We start from the raw sequence: 15,374 nt of genomic DNA on the forward strand, positions 1-15,374 counted from the left end.
GCAACAGAATGAGGGTCCAAGGTGAAAAATTGGCCTGGCTGTCAATAAGGCTGCTGCTAATATAATTTGTTGTGGCAGCACAAAACCCAAAAGCTTTTGTGGGCATGGGGGAGAGAAATAAATTGTGCCACAATTAATGGTAATGGAGAACACAGTTCCCATGAAGCTGTTGGGTGATTTCTCCTCCTCTTAAAGAATTTGGTGAAATCCCTACATCCACCGGATCTTTAAGAGGTCATTTGTGTTCATCACTAGAGATGGTTAAAAAGACATTATCACAATGAGAATGAGTAACTAAGCTCACACAGTGACTCCACGAGTATGTCTATGAATCTCATATTTGGCTACGGGAAACCATTCCCCATTTTCTTCTTCCTTCTGTACAGCAAGAAAGGTTGCATGGAACAGGAACCTACAATAATACCTACAAATTATGCAGTATCTTGGCCTCAGCTTTGTAGAAATGCAATCTGTTGACCAGGTGACTGTACAGTAGTGGTTTAAGAATCCAAAGTAGTGTCTTGAAATACAAGAAAGCAATACAGCATCCAGTATTGGTAGTATAATGAGGAATAGATGGTGGAATAAACATGACAGAGTAAGAATAAAGCAAAGAATTTGCACTCCACAAATCACTGTCTACACCACTGAAACAATATGCCATCCAGTTCTAGATGCTGCCACCTGCATACCAAATGTTAGAGGATGGGTCCCATAGTCAGATAGGATGTCAGCAGTAGAGGATGGATGAATACCGAGAGGTGTCACTGCTAACATGCACAGAGAGGCTGCTAAGGTCAGCTGGAAGAAGCAGACAGTAGGCAGCTGGTTTAAGACATATGTACACACCCAAGAAAACAAAGCACAAAAATAAGAATTCCACTTTCATCTATGACTGTAACACCCCCACAAAATAGGGTGGGGGTTCCTGTCTAATGTACAGATTTCCATTAGGTTTGTATGTTAGATTAGAGTGGCTTTATCTTTTTTTAAGGTGACTGAATTTTGCTGCAGTGAGAATGTAAACAAAACAGGCTTTTAAAAGAAAAAATGCTCTTTTTTTAAAAAAAAATCAAAGTTCAACAACAATAACAGCCTCACTTTTTCAGCTTTCATCTCATAATCATTAACTTGCAAGTAACTGCTAGGAAGAAGTATATATAAGTAGACAAACTGAACATATTGGTTGAATCCAGTTACTGCTATGCAGAAAATTGGTTTATGTATTGCCGTGGAGGTGGATACGGTTACAGTTACATGATTCCTTCCAAATGCAAGATGCATAGGAAGTGCTCACTCATCCATCAAAAGACTGACTTGCGTCTATGTTTGTATATGCATAAGGTTGTGAAACCATACACAAAAGCCTGCTTCCACATGCCAATTTTCTGTGTATTTGAGATACGTGTGTGTGTGTGAGTGTGTGGGTTTGTATTGGCAGTGTGGGTTTGTATTACCTTTTACTTCCATCAAAGCAGTCTCGGCAAGCTCTTATATAGGTACTTGGAAAAGACACATATTAGCTCAGTACCATGTAGAATTTTTTTGAAAAAAAGTAAAAATAAATATCAATACAATAAAAATGCAACTTCTTTATAATCCACATGGATGTATTTATTCATCCATTTATTTAGATACTTATATGCCAACCTATATCATATGATCTTAGGGTAGCAAACAATAAAAGCAGGTTAACCAACAAGTACTAATTTAAATGGACTGAAAATATATTAAGCAGTTTGACAAGTTTAAAAACTTCATTGAAATAAAATGAAACAGTTTAAAACAATTTGAAGCTATAACACAGGTGCAGATTTGTATAAAATAATTTTGGCCCCAAAGGCTTAAATAAAAAGTTGTGTTTTGACAGTGCCAGACTGAAACCAGCATTGGCACTAATGGCATTTCTAAGGCAAGTATATTTCACAGTCAGGGCACTAATGCACAGAAGGCCCTCTTTAAAATCTTTCCAAAGTATATTTCCCCCCACTGGTGGGCCCTTTTCAGTCTTCTACCACTGGGAGCAAAAGACTGGAGGACATGGAAGAAACTTGTTCTCAATCTATGGATCCAACCATATACAGCTTGAAATTGAAACAAAACAAAACAAAACTTTCCAAAAAGCAAGCCTCAGTATTTTCAGTTTCATATAAGGGACAACATTTTCCAACCCCTTGTAGATGATGAGACTTGAGCATCCACAGAATTAGTTTTTTACAATGGTCCTAGAACAAAACACCAGTGGACACCAGTGCATATTGTATTTAAAGGATCTGAGGAAGTAGACTGAAGTTATGAAAGCTCATGCTGCCAATTTCTTTCTTTCAGTTAGTCTCAAAGGTGCTACAAGATTTCTCTACGTATTGACTCTACAGACTAACACAGCTGTATCTTTGAATTCTACTTATTTGTTGATTTATTGTATGCCCTGCCTTTTTCTCAGCATAGGACCCAGGTAGCTGACAATAAATCATTAATAATAATAAGTACAGTAATAATTTTATGGATACAAAAGGGTTTTTTAAATAAAACCAATTAAATAAACAATTCTATTAAAAATGCTAAGGTAAAACAGTTTAAAACTCATTTAAAACATAGCAGAGAAGAGAAAAGTGCAGCACACATCAATGAAAGACACTTCTAACACAATGAGTTAAAAGCCAGAGTCCTGCCTAAATTCTACTACTACTATGAATAACAATAACAACAATTTATATACCACCTTTTTCCAAGTATGGGATTCAAGGTGGCTTACCACAATTAAAACAAGCATAATTAAAAATTCACAGGATACAAGAAAACCTGTTAAAAGTAAACTAAATTATCATAAAGTTAAAATTAGCTTTAAAAAAACGAAAAAACATTACAAACATTGCCAATACCACCACCACCACCACCACCAACAACAACAACAACAACAAATAAAAGTCAGTTTGCTTTTCCTTCAGAAAAAGGCTATTATCAAGTCTGTTGACTGTGGTTTTAGATAGATTGTTATTCCAAGAATGCTACCTGTGCATAAGTGAACAAGGAAAGTAAAATTATTTAACTCCACTTTCACATAGTTATATCATAACAGTGCAGTCATATGTGTTTCTACACAGCATTATCTCCCATTTAATTCAATGGAATTCATGCTAGTACACCAATGACTGTAGTAGTGAAGTCAACAAGGGTTTAATTTCATTACAAAAAATTATTGGTGCATGGGAAGGAGAAGCTGTCTGTTCTTTTATGAAAAAAGGTTTGTATCTAAAAATGAACAATAAGAAGAAACTAAAGGAGAAAAGCTGGTCAGGGCATTGTGGACTACTCTGTGCATGTTTGGGACTACTAAATAAACCCAGAGTTGCTGCAAACATAATTATAGGTGACATTTTGAGTATACAGGATATGACCAAGGACATCAATGAATTTTAAATGAAAAGAACAAGAATTCTTTAGAAAAGACTGTCAAAGATACAGCTGCTGGGAAATGGTTCATTGTTAGTTGCTTTTAATAGTATCTTGGAAAGGTCAAAAATCAATCAGCTTGTTATATGAAATATTCTAAAGTGGAGTTTTATATTGCAAGAAATGCTACAAGACAAGGAAAGCGAAAGTTCTGAGTAATGCATGTAAACAGTTGCCAGAAATACAACTGCAGCTGAATTAATGCCAGCAAAATTAGACAGAGGTAAAATAAATATATATTTAGTAAAGATTTTAATAATTTTATTATTGTAAAAATTTTACAAAGTCTTTATTTGTTGGTTGTTTTCTTGCTCTTTCTCTAAAGTGCATGAGATACATCCAGAAAAGGACAGAAGGAGAAGAAAAAGGAGGTGGTGGAGGAGTAAGATTCTCCCACTGTGGTTAAGATCCAATAACCTTGCCTTTACCGTGGAAGAGCTGAGGCAGAAGTAAAACCTACAATCTTGAAAACATACACTTAAAAAAAAACAGTGACAAATACTATAGCCCTCTCCATCTATTACTCATTTGGAGGGTACTCACATTGCCACTAAAACCCCATGAAAAGTTGGTCTTAGGGTTTCCATAAGCTAGAAACAACCTGAAGGCACACAACAATAACACCATATGCCACGTGCCCAGGCTAGCATCCCAGTTTTCATACATTGGACCAAACTCATTATAAGAAATGTGTTTGCAAAAGATGCTGTTCAAATTTTCACTTCAGACTCTCCATGTATGGACACTAGGGTGGGTTGGGGGCTAGCCCAGCTATGTAACATTGGGATAGAGACAGCCATAGAACTGTTTTTTTCTACAGAGAAATACCTTCCACAAGGTACTTGTGCCTACTTCTGTCGAAATCCAACATAAGTTTATTCATATGGTTAGTAATGTCTCTGAAGCAGGGATAGAAATTTTCTAGTCTTTTACTCCCCTCCCCAAAGAGTCTTGACAGACCAAGAAATCCCACTGAGAATCTGGCATTCTTCCTTTCTCCTCTTTTTGCATTTCTGGACATTTTGTGAAAATTATTTGCATACCTTTACTTATATTCAGTTTTTGTAAATATTTTGTAAATATTTTGTTTTGTTTTCTGTTAATGTAACTCTTTTGCAAACAGGCACAAACAAAACACCAAAACAAACAAATTAACAACAAACAAACAGGGGTCTATGGAAACAAAGTTTTTACCACCACAATTATAATGCCCTCTAGAGGATGCAAAAAGGACCCCTTTTTTGAGGCTCTTTTTTGCGGTCTCCAGAGGTTGAATCAGTGCTGCAGCATGCAGTTGCTGTGGCACTGATGCCATCCATCTGTACAGTCCCTGATGTGTTTCTTTCTCACAGTGCAGACCCCATCTTGGACTCTGTAGTTCTCATTTTAAAAATTAAAAGTACAATATAATCTTCCCCATTCCTTTTCGACTTTACACATGTGGCTCTTTCAGATATTAGAAGATTCTTGAGTTGAATTTCAGAAAGGTGTGTTCCATAGATTATTTATGAATTGAGCACAACATTATTAAACATATTGAAGTTATTTGTATTTGCTTCTAGTTTTTATCTTAAAATAAGATGATCAATGGCAGTCCTTACTAGAGGTATGCTATGGAGTGAGGTGAAACTCAAATCTAGAATGAGATTGGACTGATTCAAGATTTAGAGGTTCTCCAGAGTGGATAATAACTGATCCTTGAAGTTTTATTAGCAAAACTTCAGAAAAACACATGAAATGAAACTGATTTTCTCCCTATTTTGATATGTTTCACCCTAAGATTTCATATAACTTAAAGACAAAGGTGAAAAGAGAAGTAGGGAGAGGTGGAGTGGAATAAAATAAGGTGAAATTAGTAATTGCTACAATTTCCAAGGACTTGGACATTCAGTTCTTAATTAAAATTAGAATGTAGTATGTAACTAAATCCCTTAGGTGGCCTTGAAAACTTCATTTTGCATGCTTGGATTAGGGGAGCAGGTGCTAATTCACATTTCATAGTTAAGTTTTGTTTCATTGTAATTTATGTCCCTAGATACATATCCCTTGGTTGCAAGCCCATAAAATGCTGCTTGTCTTATTGGGTGACACTCAAAGTTACAAGCGTAATACTCATCCATATTCATGTGCATGAGAGACTGTAACCATTTCTAATTTTTTTTAAAAAAAACATTAATCTACACACTCTTGATCTGGGGAACGTTTACCTCCACAACACCAAAGTGCAAAAGGTAGCCATTGATATAATCATCTGCAATATTTATTTTTTATTTTTTATTTACGGTATTTATACTCTGTTCTTTAGCCCAAAAGGCTCTCAGAGCGGCTTACAGATAATTATTCAGATGGTTCCCTGCCCTCAGGCTTTCAATCTAAAAAGACATGACACAAAAGAAGAAGGGAATGGTGGTGAGGAAGGGGATTAAGTCCAGTGATTCTTCTCTCTCTCAGGTCTGACCATGGCAAATGGACTGGAGGGAGGGACTTCTTCTTGCTCTGGCTAGCCCTGATGGAGTTGGCCTGCCTTTTCACTCCCTCCCAGGCCAGATGATGTCAGATGGACTGGAGGTAGGGCTCTTCTGCTTCAGGTTAGGCCTGACAGCATTGACAATAGAATTTAGAATGGTAGTGGCAGTAAGCTAATGAATGATCCAACACTGCTGATGGGTCAGAAATTTGGATCATGCAAAAGTGCAGGGGGTGGGATTATAATTGAATCACAGATTACCGGAGTCCCAATACAGGGCAAAAGCTTTAAAAATTGCCATCATAATATGTAGTAGGGTTGCCATATGTGTGAAATGACTTGAAAGCACACAACAACAAAAAATAGGGTTATTGACTCCTAGATGTGCCATGCACATGATTTGCACTCTACATTTAACATTTGTATACTACATACCATGAGAGCTAGTATGGTGTAGTAATGTGAGTGTTGGACTAGGACTCTGAAGGACAAGAGCTCAAATTCTGTTCAGTTATGGATACTTACTAAGTAATCTTAGATAAGGGCATGGTGTTTATTTGACACAGACAACCAAAGTGGTCAGTAACTGCTTTGAAGCCACACCAAGGTGGCAAGAGCCTGACTTTCCAAGAGAAGTTTAAATCCACTCCTGCCGGCAGCCTGTTTGAAACTGTGGCAGAGGCCTGTTTGGGACTTTGGTGACAGCTCATTCAGGACTGTAGTGGTGGGCTGTTTGGGAGGCCATAGTGGTCTGCTTCAGGTCACTGGGGTCCCAACCTGATTGGGGCCTAAATGGCAGCCATTCACTCCTTCATGTTGGTCTCTTTCACCATAAAATTGCAGTTTCTCAGCCTATGATGAAGATAATAGCAAAACTACTCTGAATAAATCTGGCCCAAGAAACCCTATGGTAGGGTTGGCATAAGTTGGAGCTGACTTGAGGACACACAACAACACTATAGACATGCCACTTATTTAATGTGTAGCAACTTTCAGCCTCCTTTCCCTATCATACTGAATCATACCCATGGATATCAAAAAAAAAAAAAAAATCCATGAAAATAGTGAGATGAGTTAGCCCTGTGTCGGGGGAAATAGATAAATACACACACACAAATGTTCATCACATTTTTATGCTTATTGAAGTTGTACGTCAAGTACAACTTGCTCCCCTTCAGGCCAAGGCCAATCTGAAACAGTTGATTTTGCAAAATACTGATGGATTCAGAATTACTGAATTCAGTAAGGAAATGAAATGGAGGCAGAAACTGCATGTATCACAATTTAAACTCATATTTTCCACATTATATTAACAAATAGGCTTGCTGTGCTCCACTCACTTAACCTTGTCTAAAATATTATAATTTTTACCCTCTACTGCTTGCAAAAGTTAAAGAACAAAATATATAACACTAGCATAAAGGATATTTTAGAATAGATATGACTAGGTAATTGTGTCAGGAAGATTTGACTGCCCACATAGTTAGAAGAGACATAATAGAGGTATACCTTTTACACCGAGACAAAATTCATCTAAATTTAATCAGGCTCATCAGGTTTTCATGCCTAATACGTGATGTGGTGGGAGGACTTATGTCTATTCTCAGGCACTTAATGATTTAAAAATTTCATAAAACAGTCAACTGTTATGGAGGTGCATCCATGCTTAAAATGGAGCCCATTTCTTTCATTCTTTTTTACATAGGCTGCATCTGCACTGCTGAAATAATCCAATTTAACACCACTTTAACTGCCAAGGCTCAATGCCATGGAATGCTGGAAACTGTAGTTTGTTGTGGCCCCAGAGCTCTCTGACAGAGAATGCCAAATGTCTCCCCAAACTATAATTCCCATGATTCCATAGCATGGAGCCATAACACTTAAAGTGGTGTCAAACTGGATTATTTTTGCAGTCCTGATGCAGTCTTAGAAAAATAACTCAGAACTGAAATGAATGAATAATACATGGAATAACATTTTTTCTAAATCTCGGCCTCAGAGGGAGCCATCAGGCAGACCAGCAACATCTTGGACTGCCTGAAGGAAGAGGCCCCTCCCTCCTCAACTGTCATCTCGGCCTCAGAGGGAGCCATCAGGCAGACCAGCAACATCTTGGACTGCCTGAAGGAAGAGGCCCCTCCCTCCTCAACTGTCATCTCGGCCTCAGAGGGAGCCATCAGGCAGACCAGCAACATCTTGGACTGCCTGAAGGAAGAGGCCCCTCCCTCCTCAACTGTCATCTCGGCCTCAGAGGGAGCCAGCAGGCAGACCAGCAACATCTTGGACTGCCTGAAGGAAGAGGCCCCTCCCTCCTCAACTGTCATCTCGGCCTCAGAGGGAGCCATCAGGCAGACCAGCAACATCTTGGACTGCCTGAAGGAAGAGGCCCCTCCCTCCTCAACTGTCATCTCGGCCTCAGAGGGAGCCATCAGGCAGACCCAGAAACATCAGGGACTGCCTGAAGGAAGAGGCCCCTCCCTCCTCAACTGTCATCTCGGCCTCAGAGGGAGCCATCAGGCAGACCAGCAACATCTTGGACTGCCTGAAGGAAGAGGCCCCTCCCTCCTCAACTGTCATCTCGGCCTCAGAGGGAGCCATCAGGCAGACCAGCAACATCTTGGACTGCCTGAAGGAAGAGGCCCCTCCCTCCTCAACTGTCATCTCGGCCTCAGAGGGAGCCATCAGGCAGACCCAGAAACATCAGGGACTGCCTGAAGGAAGAGGCCCCTCCCTCCTCAACTGTCATCTCGGCCTCAGAGGGAGCCATCAGGCAGACCAGCAACATCTTGGACTGCCTGAAGGAAGAGGCCCCTCCCTCCTCAACTGTCATCTCGGCCTCAGAGGGAGCCATCAGGCAGACCCAGCAACATCGGGGACTGCCTGAAGGAAGAGGCCCCTCCCTCCTCAACTGTCATCTCGGCCTCAGAGGGAGCCATCAGGCAGACCAGCAACATCTTGGACTGCCTGAAGGACGAGACTTCTCCCTCCTTTAACTGTATTTTATAATGTATTACGATTTTACTGTACACCGCTATGATCATCGCGGAATAGCGGTCTATAAATAAAACATATTATTATTATTATTATTAAATTGCATTAGTTGTTTTTCTCTCCACTGTGACACATTCCACCTAAAAATTACCAAGAAGGATGCAATGACCAAGTAACAAGCTTGTGTCTGTGGGACTTTTTCATTGTCTATAATGTGAAATCCTTGTTCTATCTGAAATTTTGCAAGACATTTGGAAGAATTACAGGATGATTTAGAATTTTGTGTGAATTGACTGGAAAATACAATCCAATTGTTAGTCCCATCTAGAATAGATCTATTAAATCACTAGGATCCTGGTAAGAGAACAAGTAGGCTTCACTCTTTTTGGAATTAATATTTGGATTTAGAGTTACAAGTAAGAGAAACCCACTGAAATTAATAAAAAGCAAAAATGCATATGTCTTTTATTTCATTGATAAATACCCCTTAACTGAAAACATCATCAAGACAATTTGCTCAAATAGCTGAAAGGACTGCTGGTTTACAAGGGAAGGAGTTCCACAATTGAGGCTGCTGCTGCAAAATATTTCATAAGGTTGCATTGTTTAAGAATGGGGAACATTTTCCAGCCTGTCTGAAATCTGTCACTTTTGAAATCTTGACTGGTTCTTCATGGCAGTTTTATATCCAATAGCAATGAAAATTACAAGACTCATAGTATTATAGTGTGCCCGCATCATATGCAGGCATGATATACACGTCTTTCATCATATGCTGAAAGCTGCAATGGAAGAAGTGGTGCCATACGCCGGAAGGAGTAATGAGGCATGCGCCCGTGGCAAGTGCTACTGCGGGCACAGGCTCATTAGTTTTAATGTGGATTGAGCATATGTGGAATTTCCGTTATGTGGATCCCCCACATAAGGGAAGGGACCACTGTACTTTGAGGCAACAGTGTTATACAGACAGAAGAACACTGACTGAATTTCCCACCAAAATTCAATGGGATATGAAAATGAATGCCAATGACTAGAATGAATAAAATGTTCCCAATTCAGTTAGGAAGATGAATGAAAAACAAGTGAAAAAATTAATGAAATACTTAATAATTATAATGACTGGTGTAAGCACTTTTTAAAAAAAATATTTTTTTTTTTACTAGCTCTGGCCATATCAGGAATATATTAAAAACAACTTTGCCATTAAAATAACTCTGGCACCTCCCTCCCACGACTTCTGTCTGTCTGGAAGAAAGGTCAGAAAATATTCAAGTGCATACTGTGTCACATTTAAATTTCTCCAAAGCTGACAAGTAAGAACACCCCATGCTGTTTTAACTTTCTACACCAAGGGATCCATTAAGAGTGAAGTTCATTCTCAGTAGAGCACAGAGGATCAAATGTAGTACAGAAAAGGAAATGTCTCGCAAGGTATATATTTCAGTACAGATAACATGATGAAGTATCCAGGAGAAGAAAAACATGTTACAGGAGCCCCTGTCCCTTGACATTACCCAAAACATGTTTTAATATCTGTATTTTTTTTTCCTAGCTGGCTGTACTTTTTAGTATAGCATTTGCCAAGAAAATATCATTCAATTCTAACTGTACCATCTTATTGCAAAATGAATATTTATTTTTAAATATCATTTTTTGCATTCACATGTCACCCATCAGACCTTGTAATCAGAGCTTGGAAATAGCGTGTTACCAAAAAATAGTGCTATCTTCTGTAATGTGATACATTTCAGGTAGAAAAATCAGCAGTATTGTTTCTTTTAAAAAGTAAGAACTTGTAATAGTGTTTCACTGGTATTGCAAATAACATTTGTTCATTAATCTTTTACATATTGTTTTTGGCAAAGACAGTTGAAAAGGATTTCTTCCCATTTTTCTATTTATTTATAAAAATACTTCTAATCTTATTTTGCTGTTGCTTCTTTTTTTCTTTTGATAATATAATGGTGGCAATTTCTACCATTGAAATTTTGCTGTTACTTCTATTTTATTTCTAATGACATTAACAAGGATTAATGTAACAAGCTAACATTTCAACAAAATGTAACAGAAATAATCCAGTTTGATGCCACTTTAACTCTCTTGGCTCAGTGCTATGGAATCCTGAGGTTTGTAGTTTGTTGTGGCACCAGTGCTCTCTGACATAGAAAACTAAATATCTCATAAAGCTATAGCTCCCAGGATCCCACAGCATTGAGCCTTTGGTAGTAAAAGAGGTATCAGACTGAATTATTTCTACAGTGCAGATGCACCCCATGTAAATTTTGATTACTGGACCAGATTTCATTTTAAACACCAGTTTCAAAAGTCAGGCGGCCCTATTTGTCATTATCTAACATCTGCATATTAACCAGGACATTTTTCTCCTGGTTAATAATAACAGTGGTGACTATTCAGAATCAGATGTTCTAAATCTAGCATATGCAAAATAAGATGAGAAACCTCAATTTTTCTTCCTTGGAATTACTTTCCTATCATGTTGTCATCTTCCACTGTTAAATCTTAACAAAGCTGGTACCAGTGAGTGATGTAGTATTAATATTTCTCAATTTTTCTTTTTCTTTTTTACCTTAGTAGCAGTCCCTATACAAATGCCTTAGTTGTGTTGTCTATTGTTTTTTGTATGCTATTACTTCCCCCCAAAAGTGTACTAAATGTAGTAAATAGCACTTTCAGGCAAATAAGCAGCTGAGTAGGGTGGGAATGGAAGAGGAAAAATACAAGGGGAATGAAAGAATTAAATGTTTTTATGAAGGTTTGCCTAATGCAACATGTAGTGTGACCATATTTTTCATACACTAATCGCAATGCAGTGCTACCCAGATACAGAATGCACATTTATTTTTGAGATTAATACTCATTAAAAGCTATACAGTGTAAGTGAAAATATTACTACTCCGGTGTATATTTGATGTATGTTTGTTTGATTGGTTCAGTCCCTGCAAGTTATGTACAGACAGTTCTTTTTAGCTGGGTCAATATCATTAAAGAACGTAATGTACAAATACTTTGAAGAATGCAGTTTGTAAGACTGCAAAACAAGCTACTCTTTCATTATAGTTTGAACAGTATCCTTCTAAGCAAGGCAGGTGAAATTGTTACAGACAACTTCTGAACAAGACACCTTCTTGCTTCTTGGTATTTGATGAAAATGCATCACCTGAATTTTCTGACAACAAATACAATGAGTTGACATATTAGACCAGCAAGCAATAATCTTAAAATATACTTTAGCTAGAGTTATGGGAAAGTATTCACACTTCCAGCAGAACTGCCAAAAATCCTTTTTCTGTCACATTTACAGGGTGAAAAAAAACTAGTTTGACATTTCCTTGACAATTTCTTGTTCTACATTTGTGTGCATAAGATACCTGCACTATGTGCTCTCTGGAACAGTATCTGAACATTAATGAACTGACCTAAATTTCTATTTGTCAGAATGGAAGGCATTTTTAAACATCTTGAATATATGAATACATTTTGGAAATAGTTCCCAATAGAGCATAAATAAATAAATAAGTGGAGCAAATATGAGTTTCACTTACTTCATTGGAAGAAGTAAGCCTAGTAAACCAGGGTCCCAATCCAGATAAACCCTATCCTTGCCTACAGTTTTCTTTTTTAAAAACCAGTAATGCACTTATTAACTGTGTGAATGGATTTGTATGTAGCATGGCATGAGGTGTGACAAAATACAGTTGGCCCTCCATATCCATGGATTTTTATGCATAGATTCAAGCATCCACAGCTTCAAAATATTCAAAAATACATATATAAATTACAAAAAGAAAACCGTGATTGTGCCATTTTATATAAGGGACATCATTTTGCTATCTATAGCAGTGGTCCCCAAACTGTGCCCTTTAAAAGATTTTGTACTTCAGCTGCCAGAAGGCTCAACCATGTTGGCCAATAGTCAGGGATTCTGGGAGCTGAAGTCCAAAATCACTTAAAGAGCACAGTTTGGGGATAACTGATCTATAGTATTTAATGGAACTTTAAAAAAAATTGATATCCACCGATGGTCCTGGAATCAAACTTCAATGGATACCATGGGTCCACTGTAAGGGCTATATGTGTTCAGTGTATTGGTGGTCCAGCATTTGGTGGAATGTGGGATGATTCACATCTTGTTCAGGCCAGGTTGGTTCAAAGGGATTGTACAACCTGTAATTAACTTTATACAGCTACAGATTCTTGGTTATTTAGCCTTAACTTGTCTATATTGTTTTCCTCTTCTCTGTCTATTCTTATTGTCATATTATTCATATCATAAGACTGTGAGCTATGGATTTCCTTCCCTTTCAATATCATGTTCACCTACTTGACCAAGAAATATTGTTGTAATGATTCTATGGTTCAAGTATAATAAAGAAAAAAAATGTAGCTAACAAAATATTGTAAACAAATATGACATAAGACACAGATTTAGAGTATTATTCATATTCTGTCTTCTTAATACATTGGATTTTTAAATAAATAAATAAATAAATAAATAAATAAATAAATAAATCATTAACAGAAAGTCCTCAGAGATAAATTTCTGCACTCAAGTTTCTATGCTGTTTATCTCTAAATTAGATTTTATAAAATGCAGTGGAAAACTGCACGGCATTGCCAAATCTCAGATTTTTCAGCACTTTAGAACCTCCCATTCCTAAGGAGTTCTAGTTTTGCATGCATGGTCCTCAATTGTACCTCAGTTTTGCAAAAAAAATTATTTTGTTTTGCTAGAGATTAAATGATCTTCAGTTTCTGAAGACTGTAATGTGTCATAAGTCTTTATATTCATATGTGCTTTAAAGAGTTAATTTTAAAGCCTTTGACTCTGACTAAAAAGACCTAAGAGAAATGTTAGTTCTGCAAGACAGGTGGCGACCAATAGTAGTGATGCCCAAGTCTTAAGGTACATGGAGAGGGAATAGTGTTCTGCCATAAATATGCCTCTTTCTCAAACTGGCAGCCTGCATTACTACCTTTTCAATTATTCGTGTGGGCTTGGATTTTTCCACAAAAAACATAACCAAAAAAACCAACAACTTTCTTTCTTTCCACAACATCTTATCATTTGCTTAACTCAAGTTACAACTGTATTAGTAGCTTCTTATTTGCAATGCCCTTATTTTGCGATCTGGAAATATAATAATTATCTGCAATATGAAAAAAGTAAAGCAACTAACCAATACATTCTTTATATTTGTAACAATTTCTATTTATGTGAATAATCTCTCATAGTCAATAGCTGAAAATGTAATTTCATTAGTAATGGAAACACAAACACAGTGATGTTGACACAGTTTATACCTGCAGATTGAATTTCTGCTTTGCAATCTTTAAAGGAAATACAACAGGAGAAATTCAAAACTAAGATTTCATGGGTGATTTTGTGAGTGTCCCTAGCATTGCTAAGTTCACCATTGACTTTCTTACTGGTCTTCTCTCTTGCATTGCCAGGGCAGAAATGACCAACCTATATAAACAGTATAGCCAAATTTCCTTCTTTCCTAAGATGTAGAATACAGTAAGCAAAATCAAAACAAATCAAATACATATTAAAAATGAATTAAATACACAGGTTGTGTGTGTTGTTTTTAATCAAACTTACCCAGCCCCCCAAAGGAGTCTTATTTATGTTATCACAGTGTAGGAGAAGGAATCCCACAAAGGTAGATCAGGGGATCTCAAGGGAAGCATCTTATGAGGTACCTGGTTTAGATAGCCTGTCTCTCATGTCTCAACCAGGGAACATACAACAACCCACCCCCTAACCACACCCTCAGGCACAATATAAAAGACAATATGCTTCTTCTTAAAGCCAGAATTGGCAAGATGATCCTGCACTACATGCAGTGATAACCAAATAAAGCTGGGAATTCTGAATCATGTGTTGCTTTTTAAAAACAACAACAGGTTTTATTTGTTTGTGTCTATATGAGATTTTCTTAGTTCCCAATAACAACCAGTTTGGGAGAGACAGAAAAAGAATAAACTAAATTTTATGTTCAGTTTGTTTGTTTGTTTGTTTGGTTGGTTGGTTTTTAAGAACCAATATTTCCTTGGCTCATAGGCTGATGAGCAGATATGACCAAGAGTAAGAATAAGAGAAGAAAAGACAGTTGATAGTGGTGTAAGATTTTTGTTCACTGTAGCAAAAACAGTAAGGCAAATAATGCAAAAAGGCCTTTGGGAAAAGATACATAGTGTTCTGTCTTTCTGTCCCTGAGGTTAGTGGCACAGTGAATTGTAACAGAATCTCAGAGGATTTGATTGTCTGCCATTTCAGTGATAGGAATGACCTCAACCTACAAGTAATGTTTCATTGAGAAAAATAATAGGCTTGTTGGATGCCTCCAAGGAAAATATATAACCAAGGTTTAAAGTGCCGTGCACACACATACACACTCAAACAATCAAACAAACAAGCACTGCAGAGCCAGGACTGAAC

This window comes from Sceloporus occidentalis, unplaced genomic scaffold (assembly GCF_023333645.1).
Source record: "Sceloporus occidentalis isolate IW3139 unplaced genomic scaffold, rSceOcc1.0.p SCAF_3, whole genome shotgun sequence".
NCBI classification, from domain to species: domain Eukaryota; kingdom Metazoa; phylum Chordata; class Lepidosauria; order Squamata; family Phrynosomatidae; genus Sceloporus; species Sceloporus occidentalis.